Below are 22,389 nucleotides of genomic sequence, written 5' to 3' on the forward strand. Positions count from 1 at the left end.
GTCAGAGCTCTGATTGTTTCAGGATGAACATCTGTGTCCTTGAAATAAACTTTGCTTATCTGCACTTACCTGCACTGTAACTATAACAAGCTTCTATTCAAAGAATATAATTTTTTCTAATTTAAGAAATATGGGGGAGATTCTATATATGGCGCCTAAAAATCAGTGCTGAATAAGCGTATTCTATAATCGGTGCCTAGATTTAAGTGCTGATTATAGAATAAGCTCAGTTGATATCTTAGCACCTAAAACTATGAGAATCCATTTACACCAACGAAAACATGGTGTAAATCCTGACATGTAGATTTATGTGCACTGGGCCATATTCTATAACTACATGTGTAACTTTTGGAACATCCACAAAATGCCCATTTCCCTGCCCATAACCATGCCCCTTTTTGCCTGCACATGTTAGAAGTTTGGAGCACATTGTTACAGAATAAGCTTAGTGAGTTATGCGCATAAATTCTAATCAGTGCCAATAAGTGTTCATTATAGCTTCTTACTACTACTACTACTAAACATTTCTAAAGCGCTAATAGGGTTACGCAGCGCTATACAATTTACATAGAGGGACAATCCCTGCTCAAAGAGCTTACAATCTAGTGGACAAGTGAACGGTCAAATTGGGGCAGTCTGGATTTACTGACGGTAAGAGTTAGGTGCCAAACACAGCAATGAAGAGGTGAGTTTTAAGCAGACTTGAAGATTGGCAGGGAGGGGGCTTGGCGTATGGGCTCAGGAAGGTTGTTCCAGGCATAAGGTAAGGCGAGGCAGAATGAGCGGAGCCTGGAGTTGGCGGTGGTGGAGAAGGGCACAGAGAGGAGGGACTTGTCCTGTGAACGGAGGTTTCGGGCGGGAACATAAGGGGAGATGAGGGTAGAAAGGTAGTGAGGAGCGGCAGATTGAGTGCATTTGTAGGTAAGAAGGAAAAATATGGAACGCTTCACGAATTTGCGTGGTGGATCATACAGGTTATCAGCACTCATTAGCTTGTTAAGTTTTGCACATTGTTATAGATTCGGCACCAATATCAGCACGGATCTCTAGGTGCTCTATATAGAATCCGGGAGATAATTTTTAACTCTGTTATCACCACAGATTCCTCTTTTACTTTCCCAAACCTTCTTTCATGTCCATAAATCCCTCCTTTGGTCATATGATTTCTCAAGAACTCATTCAAACCATGCTTCAATGTTCATGAAAGCCTGGATCTCATCACCCTTTACATCATTCTCCCCGTACTAAAGACAGTTCATTTCAGGGGCGTAGCCACGGGTGGGCCTGGGTAGGCATTTTATGCCCCCTAGTCCAAAAATACTAAGACTAGGGGGCATGCGATGAAGCTACAATGTAGTAAATTTAAAACGAATTAGAGAAAATTTTTCTTCACTCAACATGTAATTAAACTCTGGAATTCAATGCCAGAGAATGTGGTAAAGGTGGTTAGCTTAGCGGAGTTTTAAAAAGGTTTGTACGGCTTCCTAAAGGAAAAGTCCATAGACCGTTATTAAATGGACTTGGGGAAAATCCACTATTTCTGGGATAAGCAGTATAAAATGTTTTGTACATTTTTGGGATCTTGCCAGGTATTTGTGACCTGGATTGGCCACTGTTGGAAACAGGATGCTGGGCTCGATGGACCATTGGTCTTTCCCAGTATGGCAATACTTATGTAGTTATGTACTTAAGTAAGAGAGAGCTTGAAGAGTCCAGAGATATAGTAAAATATCCTAGTCTAAAACCCCTTACAAATGGTGGCATGGCATGTGGTTCATGGCCCATGTAGTAAGGAGCTGCATGCAGAAATACTAACCAATAATCTATGTTATGTTATGTTATGTTATGTTATGTTATGTTATGTTATGTTATGTTACACCAGTTCTTGGATTCTGCCTATACCAGTGATTCCCAAACCTAGTCCTGGAAACACCTCAGCCAGTCAGGTTTTCAGGATATCCACAATGAATATTCATGAGAGATATTCATGATATTTGCATGCACTGTCTCCACTGCATGCAAATCTCTCTCATGAATATTCATTGTGGGTATCCTGAAAACCTGACTATCTGGGTGCTTCCAGGACTTGGTTCAGGAACCACACTGGCCTATACCTATTCAGTTCAAGGATGGATTCGGTGAAACAAGATGCGTGATTATACCATTCAGGGTAGGTTAGAATTTGATGAGTTATTCTCTGCCCAAGGAGGTATTTGTTGCAATAGTTAATACTAGCTGTTGTATATACATGGATGATCAATCACAGGCTCTGCTATGCTCAGCAGTCTACTTTGAAAACTTGGCTTATGTTCCCAAAGGTACTGATGCTGGCTATGGTGCTTTGGCTTGATCATGGTTAACATCTTGGTTACTTGATTTTGGATCATGGGGAAGAAAAATTATCCAAATAATCTTGGCTATGTTTGTTATAATATTACTTATTTGTGTAGGATTGCCACGCTGCATTAAATGTTTTCAATGTTGTACTAGGCAAATAATGGCAGTAAAATTGCCTGCTGTGCCTACCAAAATAATGTACTTGAGTGGTCAGCTTATAGATGAGGAGATATGAAGTGAATACGTAGAAATGAACCACTGGCATAGCCAGATAGCCAAATTTGGGTGGGCCTGAGCCTAAAGTGGGTGGGCACAAAATTCTCTGCCCCGCCATTCCTCCACCTCAAAATATAAATACTTTAACTAACGAGGATCCTCAAGCTCTGTTAGCTGAAGACTTTCTCCGAAGGCAGCCAGAACTCCCTTTTACCAAGCTTGGCAGGCAGCAGCAATGTCCCTAAGCCACTAATGCCAGCACCACATGCGTGCTTAGTAGTCGGTGGCTCAAGGATGCTGTCACTGACTGGATTTGGTAGAAGGGAATTCTGGCTGCCTTTGGAGGAGGTTCTCAGCTGGGGATGCTTGGGGTTCCCCACCAGATATAAAGCAAGGGTCAGGGCCAGTGTTAGGCATGCTATGGCCCAGGTCAGAAAATAAAGGAGGGCACTTTCTCTGATCCCCTCTCCTCCCTGCCTCCCCTCCAATTTCCCCACTGCCAATACTAATCACACTGACAGACCTTCACCAAATACAGACCAAGGGATCACAAATTAGAAATTAAAATATTTACACAAAAATTGAATTGAGAATCCCAAGAAGTTAAACTTAACATATACTACAACACTGGAGAAACAACAACAGAAATGCATTTCCTTTCTATTGAACACAATGCAAAGACAATTGCTATGCACATTTCTGAAAGCTAATATATTCCATTTAAAACATTCAAAATAAAATGCTTTTTTCTACCTTTGTTGTCTGGATGTTTTATTTTTCCATTATGTTGGTTCCAATTTCCTGTCATCTACTAATTCTCCTTCAAGCGGCTGCTGTACATTTGTCTTCTCTCTGCTGTCTATTCCCTCACTACACCTACCTCTGATATAATGATCATTCCTTTTTAGTTCTGTCCTCTCATTTTTTTTCTTTTCTGCCTCTGTCAACTCAAATTTCACCCTCTCTCATCCTTCTCCTCCTTTTCACTTTTCAGCTACCTATCAGATTTCTATCTTCTTCTTTCGCCCACTAGCTCTCTCATTTCCCATCTCACTCCTTCCCCAGGCTTCCATTCCCTTCCATCTTTATCTATTCTCCATTACCATATTTCTACCCTCTGTAATCACTGTCATCTCATCCATTTTCTTGCCACCCTTCTCCTCCCCTTCCTGGCCTTTCCCACATAGTTCCACCATTCCCAGCGCCTTCCTCCCTCCACCTTTCTAATCCAGCATCTGCTCTCTCTTTCTTCCATCCCCACCTTTGTAGCCTGATATATCTTGTCCTCTCTTCCCTCCTGTCCTGTGCCCAATTTGCACACACAATTTTTAGCAACTTTTATAGAAGTAGGGGGGTCAGTATGTTGCCTTTCTTCTTCAAATCAATGGTATATAAAGACATAGAAAAATGCCTGTCTTCCTTTCTATGGAACAAAAAACCTCCCTGTATAGCTATTAAAAAGCTGAAAAACACCAAAGAGAAGGAAGGAGTAAACTTTCCAAGTTTTTATGACTATCACATTGCTTTTATGACCAATATACCATATCCCAGCATCTTGGTTTTTCCTTGAATCTTAAATTGGACATTATTCCACATCAGAGTATAAACAGTCTGTGACCATTGGATCTGCACACAATCTTCAATTTCTTTAAAAGCCATTTGAGTTGATGTTTTAATAGCATCCTCAACATTAGTAGAATCCAATCCAATCCATGACCTGTAGACTGTACTAGTCCCAAAGAGAGGTTCAAGGTGGTTAACATGTCAAGATACGCACGAATAACATGAGGAATAACATCAATCAGGAATGCTCACAAATAACATAAGAATCATGAAAAAGCATATTAAAAACTTCAAGCATCAATTAATAAAAACCTTAAAAATTCATCAAATAAAAATATTTTCAACTTCTTTTGCAGTTGCATATAATCTGATTCCAGCCGAATTTGTATATGGAGTTCGTTCTTATATATGAATGGAAGAAAACATAAAGACACCTCTTTCTGCTTCAAATTGCAACCAGTGATGAGGGTTTTCTTCTGCACAGAGCCCTTTGGATGCCTTACAAATGATCCAAATTTAGTAGTTAGTGGGGCTCCTCAGGGGTCTGTGCTAGGACTGCTGCTTTTTAATATATTTATAAATGATTTAGAGATGGGAGTAACCAGCGAGGTAATTAAATTTGCTGATGACACAAAGTTATTCAAAGTCGTTAACTCGCGACACGATTGTGAAAAATTACAGAAGGACCTTACGAGACTGGGAAACTGGGCGGCTAAATGGCAGATGACGTTTAATGTGAGCAAGTGCAAGGTGATGCATGGGGGGAAAAAAGAACCTGAATTATAGCTACATCATGCAAGGTTCTACGTTAGGAGTTACGGGCCAAGAAAGGGATCTGGGTGTTGTCGTCGATAATACACTGAAACCTGCACTAACTGATTAGCACTGGGCACGCCTACTCTTTGCCCCCCAAATACACCCAGGGCCACCAAGAGGGGGGCAGGGGGGGGACAAAATTTCCTGGGTCTGGCTTCCAAGGGGGGGGGGGGGGCTCGGGCACAGCTAGCTTCTTCCTGCCTGCTTGCTTCTGAGTCTGTCGTCTGTCCTGCTCCTGTGAGTCCTTCATGCCACCCAGGTCTCAGATGATTGCATTCGCGTGGTTCTCAGTTTCCATCTGCTGGCAGAAGAGTGTAAGCCCAGGTAGCTGGACTGTTCTGGAGGGGTGAAGAGGAGCATATGGTTGAGGAGAGATATGATAGAGTCTATATACAATAATGAGTGGAGTGGCAAATCGGTTGTTTACTCTATCAAAAGCACAAAGACTAGGAGATACACATTGAAGTTACTAAGTAGTACAGGTAAAACAAATTGGAGAAAATCATTTTTCATTTAATGCAATTTGTTGGCAGGGGGTGTGATAAAGCAGACAAGTTCCTGGAGGAAAAGTCCATAAAACATTATTAAGCTGGAGCTAGGCAAATACACTGCTTATTTCTTAATATAAGCAGCATGGAATCTATCTAACTTTTGGGATCCTGCCAGATAATTGTGTTCTGGATTGGTCATTGTTAGAAATAGGATACTGGTCTTGCTAAACCTTGATCTAACCCAGTATGGCAAGCCTTATGCTTTTATGAGTTGAAAATGTGTATGTGGCATGTTCCATAAATGATCTAGGGTGAAAATAGCCATTAGGCTACTTAGCTGTTTGGGGAGCTAATGTGGAACTGAGATGGGGCTAGAGCAAGGGAATAGGGTAGGACAAGTTAAAAACCTTGGGGTGGGAGCAACACCTATGCTAACAGTAAAGGGACAGCAGGGGCACGTAAGAACACAGCAGGGAAGGACACCTTCACTATGGCTCTGGTACAGCTGCAGCAAACAGGAGGAACAACAAACTACCACAGTACTCGAAGAGAAACAGAAAAAATGTGGAAGGGTCATGTTTGATGGGTCAAGGCTGTATGTGCTTTTGGGAAATTGTTGGAGAATAAAGGATTTTTGGACATTTTGGACCTTTGTTCCTTAGACTGATTTTCCGGAACACAACCCTTCCACCTTTTTTTCTGTTTCTGGTACAGCTGCACCAGCTACATCCCTTCTAGCACCTCTGTTACTGATGCTAATATGGACACTGAATATACTCCAGGAAATTATATGCCAAACAAATCTAAACAATGCACTAAAATAATACAACATATTAAACAAAACAATATTTGCAGTATTCTGGAAATATATGCAGGTACTTGTACACTTGGCTCCCAGTCAGTTCTAGCATCTTCCTGATGGCCATGTAACCAGTGGTGTTCAGTAGCACTGGAAGAGAAATCCTGTGGTTGTTGAAAACCATAAAATGATTTGCCTATTTGTTTATTTTTTCTTTTGGTAAGCTGCCAAGTGATTACCAGGTTTCAGATCTGATGGCCTTTAGTTTATTACTGAGTTACCAAAACTGGAATATGTATTGTCTGTATTAGAAGTACCTAAAACAGCAGCAGGCTGAGAACCAGGGAAAGTAGGGTTCATATCCCACTGCTCCTTGAGATCTTGGACAAGCCACCAACTTCCATTGACTCAGATACAAACCAGTGATGTAGCTACAGGGGGGCCACAGGGGCCTGGGCTCCCTCAAACTGGATCTGGGGCCCCGGGTTTGGCTGGCAGGAGTCCCTAACCCCCGCCAGCTAAGGCATCTGTCCCTTGCTGGACTTACATTGCTGGTGCGCTTTCCTGTTTTTCAGCACCGTGCACGCTCGTTTTAGTGAAACTGATCATGTGCTCAGTTTCATTAAAACGAGCGTGCCATGCATGGTGCTGAAAGCAGGACATGGCACCAGCAATGTAAGACCAGCACGGGACAAACGGTTTAGCTAGCGGGGTTTGGAGACCCCCGCCAGCCAAGGTACCTTGCGGGGGCAGGGAGGCAGAGGTGGCGGTGGGAGGGCGGCAGCAGGGAGGCGGGCCAAAATGTCCCGTCCCCCCCGCCTTGGGTTCTGACCCCCCCCCCCATCCCATTGAGGTCTGGCTATGCCTCTGGTATAAACTAAGGCCCCTGTTTACAAAGCCACGATAGCAGCTGCTGTACGGCACTGCCGACACAACCCATTCAAAGTGAATGGGCTGTGACGGCATTACCGCAATGACAGCCTCTAGCGCGGCTTTGTAAACAGGAGCCTTAGACTGTAAACCCTCCAGGGACAGGAAAATATCTACTATAACTGAATGTAGTTTGCATGGAGCTACTGTTGAGAAAAGCATGAACTAAATATAAATCCAAAATATAGAATCAGGCACATTGTGATATAATACAAACCCCTACAAAAATCACTCAGGATCTATAAATCAATCCTACCATATCATAATATCACTAAGTTCCAGAATTTATATAACAAAGGCCTATCTATGAAGTGGTAGCACCATAAACATTGCAGTGGACACAAAAACATCAACACTCCTACTGGGAACATTGAACAGGCCAGATTAGTACAGATTAATCCTTAACAGATGAGCAATGCTAACAGAATACCTGGTCTTCTTTTCACAAATGAACACAGATAAATCCTCACCAAGTATAGAATAAGCAACCCTAAATGAAAATTGGAAATAAGTACATAAAAATTATACTGAAACCTCAACAAGTCAGACTCTGTATGCAATGCAACACCAGAGAAATAGAAACAGTGATGCCTGTTCATCTTTACTGTGCAAAACATAAATATAGTAGATGTAAAATTTCAAAAATTGACATAATTCACTCACTAAATTAAAATTGAATTAAAAAAAAACCTAAAAGGGGAATTGTTATACTGCTTTCTGTGGTTACAATCAAAGTGGTTTACATATTAAATATAGGCACTTATTTTGTACCTGGTGCAATGGATGGTTAAGTGACTTGACCAGAGTCACAAGGAAGTGCAGTGGGAATTGAAGCCAGTTCCTCAGGTTTTCATGCTGCTGCACTAACCACTAGGCTACTCCTCTTACCTATTGGGTTAACTTAATATATTTTTTTGACTAGTTTTCAGAAGCTAGAACTCTCTTCTTAGCTTTTGGCCTCCAAAAGCTAGTCAAAAAATCTAATTAGTCCAATAAAAAGATGTCACCTTATTTTCTGTTTTCTTTTTCTTTCTTTCTTTTTTTTTTAATTTTATTTATGCTTGAAGACTCTTTCTCTCTCCTCTACTATCCAGCATCTCCTCTCCGTTTCTCTCTCCCTCTTCCATCCAGCATCTCCTCTGTCTTTCTGTCTCCCCACCCTGCCATCCAGCAGCTCCTCTTTGTTGCATGCTCTCTCTTATCCTGATATTGAGCATCTCCTTTGTATGCCTCTCCCTCCCTGCCTTTGAGCATCTCGTTTCTCTCTCCTCCCCTTCTATACAGCATCTCCTCTCTGTCTCTTTCTTGTCACCCTGACAACCAGCATCTCTTCTGTATCTCACTGTTTCTATTTCTCTCCCTGCTATGCAGCAGCTGTCTCTCCCCAAAGTAATCCAGCATCTTCTCTCTGTCTCTTCCCCTGCCATCGTGCATCTCCTCTCTGCCTCTCTCCCTCTTTCATCCAGCATCTCCTCTCTCTCTCCCCCAGCCATCCAGCACCTCCTGTCTCTTTTACCCTCTCCCCTGCCAATCAGTATCTCATCTCTCTCCCCCTAAACTTTCTTTATCTTTCCCTTTGCCACACAGCATCTTCTGTTCCTCCTTCCAGCCTTCCCTCCCATTGCCATCTCTGCTGAGCCCACTGCAGCAAAAAAAAACCCCAAACAAACCAGCAAAGATGCACGGGAACACTGCTCAGTGCATTCTACTGATAGCTCTACTGTTCTTGCCCCCCTAAACAAGGAATTTACATTACAGGGGGCAGAACTAGCAGAGCTAGCTACAGCACCTGAAAGCAGTGGTCCTGAGCATCTTTACGTTTTTTTTTTCGCCATTACTGACCTGGGAATGTAGCGGGATCACTTGGTAGCCAATGAGTAAGACAGCAGGCAGGGAAGGTAAAGGTTAGTGAAACTGTGGAGCCAGGGGAGGTGGCAAGCAAGGGCAGGAGCAACAGAAGATTGGCTGCATTAAGGAACAGAGTGCTGGTACCTCTCTGACGCTCCCTCATTGGTGCACTTCAATAGTTGGGACCCTTTATGGACCTCTGTCATCTCCCCTTCTCAGTGCAGGTCAAGACACAACCACTGAAATGCCCCCCCCCCCCCTCTCTGTTAATACACATTTGGAAAAGGAATCTCTTCCCACTTTTCCTTCCTGCTTTCTGTGTCTTTCCACAGTGCTTCTCAACCCAGATCCTTAATTCCCACCTCTCAGACTGACTCTTTTTGCTCCTGAGAACCTGTCAGCCACTGGAGGCATGTAGGAGTGCTCAGATTTTTTCCCTCCAGAGATCAGGATCAGTGCACTAACACTGAGGCTCTGATCAGCGAAGGGGCTCAAAGAGTGTGAGAGTGAGAGAATCTTCAAATGAGTGTGACACACTCCTAATGAGTGTGACTTGGTATCTCCGAGTATGCCTGCTAAGGGTGAAAGTTGATTCACCATTAAGCTTTGAAGGTCAGGAATTTTATTCCCTAGAATATGAGCTTAAAAAGTTTGTATCCCAGCAGTGCTATGGTTGTGCAATACAAAGCTTGAATAGATTCCAGCATATGATCCGCAAAAGGTTTTAGGCTGATGTCCAGGGAACCTCCCTTGCCACTTTTTCTCAGTGCTAAACAAACATATTCATGATCAGTCATAAAGCAATGTTCCCTGTAAATGCTTTTCACTTCTCTTCTGCTTTCCTACTCTTTCCAGTGCCTTATCTGCTCATGCAGCTTCTATTACACAAGTTTATTTGCAGAGTTGACAATTCCAGGGAACTTCCTGCTTGACTGAAGAAAGAGAAGCCACCTCTAGTCTTTCCTGCTTGCTTTCGACTAGAAGCCGTTACTCACGCAGACCTGCTTCCCAAGAGATTCAGACATCCCATCACTGACTGTGGTAAGTTGGTTTCCAGGGACTTTCTCCCACCTGTTCAACAGTTGAATGCTTCTCTGCTATCTTGACTTTGGCAATGTCTGGGGAAGATTAGGATCCTGACAGTCTGCTGGACTGAGATACACTGATATGGTTTTTCATATGTAGGTGTCAATACAAGAATAGCAAAGAGTGCTGCAAGGTAGAAATTATGTATACTACAAGCTATGTGTTTTTGAACGTGAGTGCACAAAAACAGCAGAGTAGAGAAAGCCAAGAATAAGCTGCTTTGACAAAACTGAATGTATGGTTCTCCAGATTGGAACACAGGTGTCTGGAATTGAGTTGCATATTGATTCATACTTTTATCTCCCCCCCTTTCTCCACCTTGAAGTCCTGATTCCATACCCTCTTCCCCTCCAGTTTGTTGAAGCAGTTTATGTGCCATATCCTGTCAGTCCCTTAAAGGTGTAGGGGTTAGAGATCACAGCCGTGTCATGATCTCTTACCAGTCTAAGGGTCCTAATATCCAGTAAATGCCTGTCAAAATACATATGCTTTTAACTGTCAAGGTCCTGAGCATCTTACTGTTTTTAGGCCATCACTGACCCGGGAATGTAGCGGGACCAGCAGAGGTGGCAGCCAGTGAGTGAGCGAGCAGGTGGGGAAGGTCAAAGTTAGGGATTGGGAGGCTTACCCTCTTCAAGCCTTTTATATGAGGCACTTATGTGGACAGGGCTTGATTTGCAGAGAAAAGGGAAGTGGAACTGTGGAGCCAGGGGAGGTGGAAGGCAAGAGCAGGAGCTACAGAAAATGGGCTGCATTAAGGAACAGAGTGTCGGTTCTATTCCCTGTATCAGTCCTCCCCCCCCCCCCCCACACCCCCTCCCCTGCAGGCTACTTGGAAGGGAAGGGCTGGGATACCTCACTTCTGCTGTTCTGATTCTGGAGTCTGAAAAGAAGTGGCAGAACTGGATTCCAGACCATTCCCCTGAAATTAAATTCTCATCTTAGAAGATCATCAATGGGAAGGCAAAGCAGTTGACCAAACTCTGATTGCTCCTACTGTTAGATGTGCTCTGGATCTCTTCAGCTGGTGGGGAAGAAGGATCACTGTCAGCCATGATACTCCTCCTATGGGTATCTCCTGGTGCTCTGTGGGTAGGCTAGGGGCATTGAAGATATCTGAGCCAAAAGTGGAGAGGCATTAAGATTTTGTCATTTTTGTTTGTTTTTCTTCGATAAAGCACCCACTCCTGATTGGCAGGGGCAGTGCAGCATGAGTTCATCTAAGGGGTGATGGTGACTTGCTTCCTAGACCACTGGTTCTCAAACTGTGGATTGTGACTCTCATTTGGGATCATGACTTTAGTAGCAAGAACCCCCCCCCCCCCCCTTCCCCAGACAGTGGCATTCATCAGTCCAAGCAGGTTGACAGGGTGCTATAATTGGTTCAATGGAAGGTGGGGCTGTAGCAGAACTGTCAGCTGAGGCAACAAGTTGGCATGGGGGTTCAAGACTGATTTCAACTGGGAAATTAGATTACAGAACAAAGCAGTTTGGTAAGACAAAAGGGAACATTTCACTTCATGTACCAGGTTGGGCTTCCCAGTGACTTGCATTTATTTGAGGTAACACAATGGTTAATGGAGCAAATATTTAAAAAAAGAGACAAACAGATTTTTTTACAGTCAATTTCCTTAATCTTTTAAATAGATAAGAACTACAGTCTATAATTTCCTCTTACGCTAAGCCATGTTTATATTTCAATAAGTTTTATTGGTTTTATATAACAAAATTACAAAGTGTAAATAGCCAGTGGTGACAACTTAACAAGTTATATCATGTACTCAGCTAGGCAAGAAACAGTGATGAAAGTAACTCGAGAATAGCAAATAAGATACAACAAAGGAAAATGGAGTTACTAATATTATCCACAGCAAGCTTGATAATGTTCGAAAAGATAAATCTATATAAATAAAATCCCCCCTCAAATGTTCTGAAGCTCACTCCGTGGCAGTGAAGTACTGAACTCCTGTACTCTGTGTAGGCTAGGCTATGTGGACCACTCACCCTCACTCATAGACCCGCCCTCAGCCACGCCCCATCTGCACATAAAAAGCAACCTCAACGTTCTAAACTTTGTGGCTTCAGGGTTCGTAAGTTCGAAGCTCTGTAACCGCTTTTACAAACCATCTAACTCTGCCCCGCCCTCACGTCAAAACGTTATGACGTCGGGGGCGGGTCATAATGACCACAACTACACTAAGCTAGGAAGCCCATTGCTTGATCTGTCTTTTCACTCCCCAACGCAGCCGTCATTCCCATACACTGTAAACGAAGCACGCGTCACCCCCCCCCAAAATCCAAACCCCCCTCTCTCACAGATGCCCGTGCACATCACCCCCCTCCAAAAACGCCAAACCACTCCCATGCCTCCACCCGCCCAACGCCCCTCTGCTCCCCAACATATGCTCCGCCCATCCCTAGTACATGCACGTCGGCCCCCCCTCCAAAATCGCCAACCCCCCTCTACTACCCTCCCCTCCTCTTACTGGAGTCCCAGCCGCAGAACTGAAGGGCAACGTACTTCGGAGATTCTGCTGCCTTCTGTTCTGTTCGCTATGAGCTCTGTGCCCTGATTGGCTGGTCCCGCCCTCATTTCCTGTTTCTGCAAGGGCAGGATCAGCCAATCAGGGCACACAGCTCATAGCGAACAGAACGGATTAAGGAACCAGAATCTCCGAAGTACCTTGCCCTTCACTTCTGCGGCTGGGACTCCGGTAAGAGGAGGGGAGGGTAGTAGAGGGGGGTTGCCGATTTTGGAGGGGGGAGCCAATGTGCCCGTACCGGGGATGGGCGGGGCCTATGTCGGGGGGGGGGGGAGCGGAGGACCTTGCTAGCGCCCGTTTCATTTGTGCCAGAAACCGGCCTTCATTACTAGTGTATACATAAGAGTATAGCTATAGCACCCAACATCATAATACTGTTAGTGTTGAGAAACATAAGTTTGTATTGGAGACCATACTTTCTTAAAAGAAACAGTAGACCCACAGCTTTCGGCAGCTGCATGTTCATATTTGACACTTAGACACACTGTATTCCACCATCTGTCATATGTGTGAAGTCTTTCCAGCTATGGCAAATCATCTTGACTGCTATGTGTAATAATATGCGGAGTAATTTAGCTTCATATGACTTCATAGAAGACCTCAAACCAGACTCTCCAGTTATAATGATAGTGTATGATAAGGTGTCCTTAATATCCAGAATATTGGAGATAGATTTCCAAATTTGAGACCAATATTCTTCCAGCAATGGGCAGAAGTACAGAAGGTGGTCCAAAAGTGCCTATAGAGGAGTTACACGACCAGCAACGATTTGATGAACTTTTGTCAATTTTAGATAGTTTATTCAGTATCCATAAGGCTCTATGAAGCACAAAAAAAGACAATTGGGTATATGCTGCTGATTTAGAGGACTTGTATAGTGAAGACCAAGCTTTTTCCCATTGATCAGAAGTTAATGAAGTATTCTCCGAGGACAAGCAGGCTGCTTGTTCTCACTGATGGGTGACGTCCACGGCAGCCCCTCCAATCGGAAACTTCACTAGCAAAGGCTTTTGCTAGTCCTCGCGCGCCCATGCGCACCGCGCATACGCGGCCATCTTCCCACCCGAACCGGCTCGTGTTCGTCAGTCTTCTTTTGTCCGCGCTCCGTACAGTCGTGTTTGCGCCATTCGCGCCCCTTAAGTTGACCCTCGCGCGTCTTTTGACTTTTCGATTTAAAAAAAAAAAAAAGGGGATTTCGGAGAAGGGCCTTTCGGTCTTTTTCCCCTTCCCGTATTTCCAGTTTTTGGCCCCGTGAAGTTTTCTTTCGTTTTCGGGGTAGGCCCTTTTGAGGCCTCGGGTCAAGTTTTTTTTCTCCCTCTCTTTTTGGTGCCTTACCGCAATTACGAGTTTTGATTTCACCGGCGTGATTTTTCCGCCCATGTCATCGAAGTCTCCCAGCGGCTTCAAGAAGTGTACCCAGTGCGCCCGGGTAATCTCGCTCACTGATAGGCACGTGTCGTGTCTTCAGTGTCTGGAGGCTGGGCACCGCCCGCAGGCCTGTAGTCTTTGCGCCCTTTTACAGAAAAGGACTCAGGTAGCGAGATTGGCCCAGTGGAACGTTTTGTTCTCGGGCTCTTCGTCGGCATCGGCACCGGGAGTATCGAGTGCGTCGACGTCGACTGCGTCAAGACCTCCGTCCTCGGCCGCGACTGTATCGGTTGCATCGAGACATCGACCTTCTGCATCGTCGGGGCCGAGACATCGGAAGGCTGCGTCGGCGTCGGTGGTACCGGGACCTCCACTAGTGCTGATGTCGTCGGACGGTGGTGCTTCGACTGGAGTGCAGGTGAGGGCTGTCCATTCCCCTGCTGGTGGCGGTGAGCCTTCGGGTGGGTCTCCCCCTACCCTGAGGGCTCCTGCGGTACAGCCCCCCCGAGACCGACCTTCTTCGGCCTCGGCCCCGAGGAAGCGACGGTTGGAATCTACGTCCTCCTCATCGGTACCGGGAAGCTCCGGTGACGTGCTTCGTTTGAAAAAGTCAAAGAAGCATCGACACCGGTCTCCTTCCCGCGTCGGTACCGACAGCTCTGGGTCGCCGAGGGAGTCGGCACCCAGTAGGCATCGGCACCGGGAGGACCGCTCACCCTCTGTTCAGGAGGTGTCGATGCGCTCCACCTTGGACAGCCCGGAACAGCCTCCACGCCCGGAACAGACTCTGACTTCGACACCTGCATCGGCTTCCATGTCTTTCTCCACAGTCGCCCTGCACGAGAGTCTCCGGGCCGTTCTCCCAGAGATCCTGGGAGCGCTGTTGCGCCCTTCCGCTCCGGTACCGGGGGTGCTTGCGCCACCGGTACCGTCGAGTGAGGCGCAGGCTGGCCCCTTGCCCGGGGTGAGGTCTCCGACATCGGTGCCGCTTGCGGTACCGACTGCGGTCGCCTCCCAGGAAGGCTCCCCGACAACGTCGGCGGAGGGAGCTTCGCCGGTGCGGGCGAGGGAGTCTACCTCTTGACGCTCACACCGTGGCCGTGGTTCCACGGAGTCGAGCCGGGCACGGCTTCAGACACAGGTTCATGAACTTGTGTCTGATACCGATGGTGAGGCCTCATGGGAGGAGGAGGAGGACATCAAGTATTTCTCTGATGAGGAGTCTGATGGCCTTCCTTCTGATCCCACTCCCTCCCCTGAAAGGCAGCTTTCTCCTCCCGAGAGTCTGTCTTTTGCGGCCTTTGTCCGGGAGATGTCTACGGCCATCCCCTTCCTGGTGGTTGTGGAGGACGAGCCCAGGGCTGAAATGTTTGAGCTCCTGGACTATCCTTCTCCACCTAAGGAAGCATCCACAGTACCCATGCATCATGTCCTAAAAAAGACATTGCTGGCGAACTGGACCAAGCCTTTAAGTAATCCCCACATTCCCAAGAAGATCGAGTCCCAGTACCGGATCCATGGGGACCCAGAGCTGATGCGCACTCAGTTGCCTCACGACTCTGGAGTTGTGGATTTGGCCCTAAAGAAGGCTAAGAGTTCTAGGGAGCATGCTTCGGCGCCCCCGAGCAAGGACTCTAGAACCTTAGACTCCTTTGGGAGGAAGGCCTACCATTCTTCTATGCTCGTGGCCAAAATCCAGTCTTACCAGCTCTACACGAGCATACACATGCGGAATAATGTGCGGCAGTTGGCGGGCTTGGTGGACAAGCTCCCTCCTGAGCAAGCCAAGCCATTTCAGGAGGTGGTCAGGCAGCTGAAGGCATGCAGAAAATTCCTGGCCAGAGGGGTGTATGACACCTTTGATGTTGCGTCCAGGGCCGCTGCTCAAGGTGTGGTGATGTGCAGACTCTCATGGCTGCGTGCCTCCGACCTGGAGAATAGGATCCAGCAGCGGATTGCGGACTCGCCTTGCCGTGCGGACAATATTTTTTGAGAGAAGGTCGAACAGGTGGTAGAGCAGCTCTACCAGCGGGATACCGCTTTCGACAAGTTCTCCCGCCGGCAGCCTTCAGCTTCTACCTCCACAGGTAGACGTTTTTATGGGGGAAGGAAGACTGTTCCCTACTCTTCTGGTAAGCGTAGGTACAATCCTCCTTCTCGACAGCCTGCGGCCCAGGCTAAGCCCCAGCGCGCTCGCTCTCGTCAGCAGCGTGCGCCTCAGCAAGGCCCCTCGGCTCCCCAGCAAAAGCAAGGGACGAGCTTTTGACTGGCTCCAGCAGAGCATAGCCGACATCAATGTGTCAGTGCCGGGCGATCTGCCGGTCGGGGGGAGGTTGAAAGTTTTTCACCAAAGGTGGCCTCTCATAACCTCCGACCAGTGGGTTCTCCAAATAGTCCGGCAAGGATACACCCTCAATTTGGTTTCCAAACCTCCAAATTGCCCACCGGGAGCTCAATCCTACAGCTTCCAGCACAAGCAGGTACTTGCAGAGGAACTCTCCACCCTTCTCAGCGCCAATGCGGTCGAGCCCATGCCATCCGGGCAAGAAGGGCTGGGATTCTATTCCAGGTACTTCCTTGTGGAAAAGAAAACAGGGGGGATGCGTCCCATCCTAGACCTAAGGGCCCTGAACAAATATCTGGTCAAAGAAAAGTTCAGGATGCTTTCCCTGGGCACCCTTCTTCCCATGATTCAGGAAAACGACTGGCTATGCTCTCTGGACTTGAAGGACGCCTACACGCACATCCCGATACTGCCAGCTCACAGACAGTATCTGCGATTTCAGTTGGGCACACGTCACTTCCAGTACTGTGTGCTACCCTTTGGGCTCGCCTCTGCGCCCAGAGTGTTCACGAAGTGCTTGGCTGTAGTAGCAGCGGCGCTTCGCAGGCTAGGAGTGCACGTGTTCCCCTATCTCGATGATTGGCTGGTGAAGAACACATCCGAGGCAGGAGCTCTACAGTCCATGCAGATGACTATTCGCCTCCTGGAGCTACTGGGGTTTGTGATAAATTATCCCAAGTCCCATCTTCTCCCAGTGCAGAGACTCGAATTCATAGGAGCTCTGCTGGATTCTCGGACGGCTCGTGCCTATCTCCCAGAGGCGAGAGCCAACAACTTGTTGTCCCTCGTCTCGCGGGTGCGAGCGTCCCAGCAGATCACAGCTCAGCAGATGTTGAGATTGTTGGGCCACATGGCCTCCACAGTTCATGTGACTCCCATGGCCCGCCTTCACATGCGATCTGCTCAATGGACCCTAGCTTCCCAGTGGTTTCAAGCTGCTGGGGATCTAGAAGACGTGATCCACCTGTCCACGAGTTTTCTCAAATCCCTGTATTGGTGGACGATTTGGTCCAATTTGACCCTGGGACGTCCTTTCCAAATTCCTCAGCCACAAAAGGTGCTGACTACGGATGCGTCTCTCCTGGGGTGGGGAGCTCATGTCGATGGGCTTCACACCCAAGGAAGCTGGTCCCTCCAGGAACGCGATCTGCAGATCAATCTCCTGGAGTTACGAGCAGTCTGGAATGCTCTGAAGGCTTTCAGAGATCGGTTATCCCACCAAATTATCCAAATTCAGACAGACAACCAGGTTGCCATGTATTACATCAACAAGCAGGGGGGCACCAGATCTCGCCCCCTGTGTCAGGAAGCCATCAGCATGTGGCTTTGGGCTCGCCGTCAGGGCATGGTGCTCCAAGCCACATACCTGGCAGGCGTAAACAACAGTCTGGCCGACAGACTGAGCAGGATTATGCAACCTCACGAGTGGTCGCTCAACTCCCGAGTAGTGCGACAGATCTTCCAGGTGTGGGGCACCCCCTTGGTAGATCTCTTTGCTTCTCGAGCCAACCACAAGGTCCCTCAGTTCTGTTCCAGGCTTCAGGCCCACGGCAGACTGGCACCGGATGCCTTCCTCCTGGACTGGGGGGAAGGTCTGCTGTATGCTTATCCTCCCATACCTCTGGTGGGGAAGACTTTGTTGAAACTCAAGCAAGACCGAGGCACCATGATTCTGATTGCTCCGTTTTGGCCGCGTCAGATCTGGTTCCCTCTTCTTCTGGAGTTGTCCTCCGAAGAACCGTGGAGATTGGAGTGTTTTCCGACCCTCATCACACAGGACGAAGGGGCACTTCTGCATCCCAACCTCCAGTCTCTGGTTCTCACGGCCTGGATGTTGAGAGCGTAGACTTTGACTCTTTGGGTCTGTCAGAGGGTGTCTCCCGCATCTTGCTTGCTTCCAGAAAAGATTCCACTAAGAGGAGTTACTTCCTTTTATGGAGGAGGTTTGCCATCTGGTGTGACAGCAAGGCTCTAGATCCTCGCTCTTGTCCTACACAGACCCTGCTTGAATACCTTCTGCACTTGTCTGAGTCTGGTCTCAAGACCAACTCTGTAAGGGTTCACCTTAGTGCAATCAGTGCATACCATTACCGTGTGGAAGGTAAACCAATCTCAGGGCAGCCTTTAGTTGTTCGCTTCATGAGAGGTTTGCTTTTGTCAAAGCCCCCCGTCAAACCTCCTACAGTGTCATGGAATCTCAATGTCGTTCTCACCCAGCTGATGAAACCTCCTTTTGAGCCACTGAACTCCTGCCATCTGAAGTACTTGACCTGGAAGGTCATTTTCTTGGTGGCAGTTACTTCAGCTCGTAGAGTCAGTGAGCTGCAGGCCCTGGTAGCCCAGGCCCCTTACACTAAATTTCATCATAACAGAATAGTCCTCCGCACTCACCCTAACTTCTTGCCAAAGGTTGTGTCGGAGTTCCATCTGAACCAGTCAATTGTCTTGCCAACATTCTTTCCCCGTCCTCATTCCTGCCCTGCTGAACGTCAGCTGCACACATTGGACTGCAAGAGAGCATTGGCCTTCTATCTGGAGCGGACACAGCCCAACAGACAGTCCGCCCAATTGTTTGTTTCTTTTGATCCCAATAGGAGGGGAGTGGCCGTGGGGAAACGCACCATATCCAATTGGCTAGCAGATTGCATTTCCTTCACTTATGCCCAGGCTGGGCTGGCTCTTGAGGGTCATGTCAATGCTCATAATGTTAGAGCCATGGCAGCGTCGGTAGCCCACTTGAAGTCAGCCACTATTGAAGAGCAAAGCTGCAACGTGGTCATCTGTCCACACATTCACATCTCATTACTGCCTGCAGCAGGATACCCAACGCGACAGTCGGTTCGGGCAGTCAGTACTTCAGAATCTGTTCGGGGTTTAGAATCCAACTCCACCCCCCTAGGCCCATGTTTATTCTGTTCCAGGCTACACTCTCTGTTAGTTGGATAAATTGTTAGGTCAATCTCAGTTATGTCCTCGCCGTTGCGAGGCCCAATTGACCATGTTTGTTGTTTTGAGTGAGCCTGGGGGCTAGGGATACCCCATCAGTGAGAACAAGCAGCCTGCTTGTCCTCGGAGAAATCGAATGCTACATACCTGTAGAAGGTATTCTCCGAGGACAGCAGGCTGATTGTTCTCACAAACCCGCCCGCCTCCCCTTTGGAGCTGTGTCTTCCCTTGTTTGTCTTGCTACATATGGGACTGACGAACACGAGCCGGTTCGGGCGGGAAGACGGCCGCGCATGCACGGTGCGCATGAGCGAGCGAGGACTAGCAAAGGCCTTTGCTAGTAAAGTTTCTGATTGGAGGGGCTGCCGTGGTCGTCACCCATCAGTGAGAACAATCAGCCTGCTGTCCTCGGAGAATACCTTCTACAGGTATGTAGCATTCGCTTTAAGTTCCTTATTCCATATGCTTTCTAAAGCGGACGGTGCAGGAAAAGACCAGTCTTGTAGCAGCTTATACCAGTTAGAAGCTATTTTCTTTCCATTGGAGAATAGATCCCAGCAACTTGGTGTAGCGTTTGTTAACTTGTCAAGATCAGTGCTAGCAGATATGCAATGTTTTAATTGCAGCCGTTGAAAGTAGCATTGGTGGTTCCGTTTATATGTTAATTGTAATGTTGTAAACGGAATCCACTTACTTCGATCAAGAAGTTGGTGTATGTACCAGACGCCTGCCTCTATCCATTTAGGCCATGAGACACATTTGTCGTTAATCTTGAAGTTTGGATTGTTCCATATGTGCGAGTTAATAGTTGAATAAAAGGATACTGAACGCAAGAATTCAGAGATTTGAAGGCTGTTTGGGAAGCAGATTTAGGCACATATGACCAAGCTAATAAATGCAAAGGCACTGATTTGTATTTCTCTGACTCCCATTGTAACCATAGTGGTTTATTGGCGGTTACAGTGGAAGTTATCTATTTAGAGCTCTGTCTCAGCATAAAAGCCAGGTGGTAATCCAAGAAACTGGGGAAATTAACCCCTCCATGTTGTTTGGAGCATTTGAGTTTCTTTAAGGCAATGCACGGAGGTTTATTTGCCAATAGAAATTTGACCAATAATTGTTCCATACAGTATTGGGAGCATACTGAGAATATAATTCACTTTGGGTGTAATCATCATTTTAATGGTGTCCAACCTCCTCCACCATGATAATTTAAGTGGAGATCATTTGTTAGTCAGTTCAGTAATACACTTCAACAGATACTCAGAATTTTGTTTAACAGACTCTGACAAAATGGTACCAAATAACACACCTAGGTATTTCAGACCTGTAGGAGCCCATTTAAAGGGGGATTGAGTGAAGTCATATTGGAGGCTGGCTGTATTTAAAGGAAACATTTCTGTTTTGGTTGGGTTTAGCTTGTAACCAGAGGCTTTAGAGTAGCTATTAATTACCTCCAGAATGTGTGGGATGGATGAGGGTGTTGTGTTCAATAAGATATCATCAGCATATGCTGATAGTTTAGCCGAAATATTACCTAATTCTACACCTTTAATCTGATCTGAGCGCAGTATTAATAATAGGGGTTCGAGTGCTATATTAAATAAAAGTGGTGAAAGAGGACAGCCTTGTCTAGTTCCTCTTGTTGGGGAAAACGAGGGTGAGAAAAGGCCATTTATAAATATTTTAGTGGATGGGTGGGAGAATAGGACTTGGATCATCCTAATGACAGCAGGTGCAAAACCAAACCACTTGAGTACTTGAAACATATAAGGCCATTCCACACGATCGAAGGCCTTTTCCGCGTCTAGCCCAATAGCTACAAGCAGAGTAGTTAAGATCTGTGCTTGTAGAATTACATTTGAAAACAGTCTAGTATTGTCATAGGAATATCTGCCATGCATAAAGCCCGTTTGGTTGATGTTTATAATTTTGGGCAAAACCACTTGTAGTCTCTCTGCAATTATCTTGGCATATATCTTAGCATCCAAATTAATGAGTGGCAATGGTCGATAGTTCTGTATATATTGGGGGTCTTTGCCAGACTTCGGCAGAACTATAATTGTTGCCTCAGTGAAACTCCCCCTAACCTCACCAGATATAATTAAGTGATTAAAGAATGAACTTAATAGGGGAGCAAGTGTTGCCGGAAAGGCTAAATAAAACCCCAATGAAAGACCATCTGGACCAGGGGCCTTTTTTAGCCATAGACTTTATGGCAGATAGTACATCCTGCTCAGTTATGGGAGCCATCAATGCTAAATTATCATTATCATCAAGAGTATGATGTTCAAGGTCTTTAAGAAAAGCCAGAGTTTTAGCATCTAGGCTAGATTCCGACTTGTAGAGAGACGCATAAAAGTGCTGAAAAGCCTTTAATATATTTTGTTGATCTGTAGTTATTGCATTGTCTTCTCCTCTGATAACACAATATAACTTAAGGTTAATACTCAAAAATTGGTTGTATTCATTTAAGCATCCTAAAACACAACAACCGCTTTAAATACATAATCCATATATCTTTATTTAATTCTTTTATACAAATATGCAATAAAATTATTTCTTAACTCACTGTTGTATGCTGTAATAATTCACTTACACACTCATTTGCTCACATTCATACTCCCCATACAATACAATATAAACTCAATACAATATAACAGGACTTGTTTCTGAATTACTTCCCTTACTAATCTGTATAATCATCAACATATGTATCATCACGATGCCACTTTATTGGTCCTCAATCAATTATGTTCTCAGTTCTATTTTCAATCATCACATAGTTCATAATCTCTGGTGTGAATTCCAGATCAGAAACCTCTTCAACTGCTCCACATATGATTCACAGTTCCTTAATGGTGCCAATATGTTTTCTACAGCACCCGTTATAGTACTCGTTCCAATGTTCAAATTTCAGATCAAATCAACTGTTAGATTGTACTAGATGAATCCCCTCTCAAGGCATTATTATCAAGGCAATCGAACCACCACACTGGGACCCGACATGATCATGTTTCGCTATACATCAGCGTCTTCAAGGGTCTTGTGCTCTAAACAAAACAACAATGTGTTTATATTCTCTTAAAATCCTACCCCATA

The 22,389-nt window shown here is 46.1% G+C and overlaps 1 protein-coding gene across 1 annotated transcript in view; it reads left to right on the top strand.

The window, feature by feature from the left end:
* Window positions 1-9,774: 9,774 nt before the first annotated feature.
* The window catches only part of LOC115474637 (sulfotransferase 1C1-like), a 63,441-nt gene continuing 50,826 nt past the window's right edge, over window positions 9,775-22,389 (top strand). Inside the window, exon 1 of the mRNA XM_030210218.1 lies at window positions 9,775-10,041. The gene's annotated coding sequence lies outside the window, so the exon portion shown is untranslated. The remainder of the gene's footprint in view (window positions 10,042-22,389) is intronic.

This window comes from Microcaecilia unicolor, chromosome 7, assembly GCF_901765095.1.
Source record: "Microcaecilia unicolor chromosome 7, aMicUni1.1, whole genome shotgun sequence".
In the NCBI taxonomy this organism is placed as follows: Eukaryota; Metazoa; Chordata; class Amphibia; order Gymnophiona; family Siphonopidae; genus Microcaecilia; species Microcaecilia unicolor.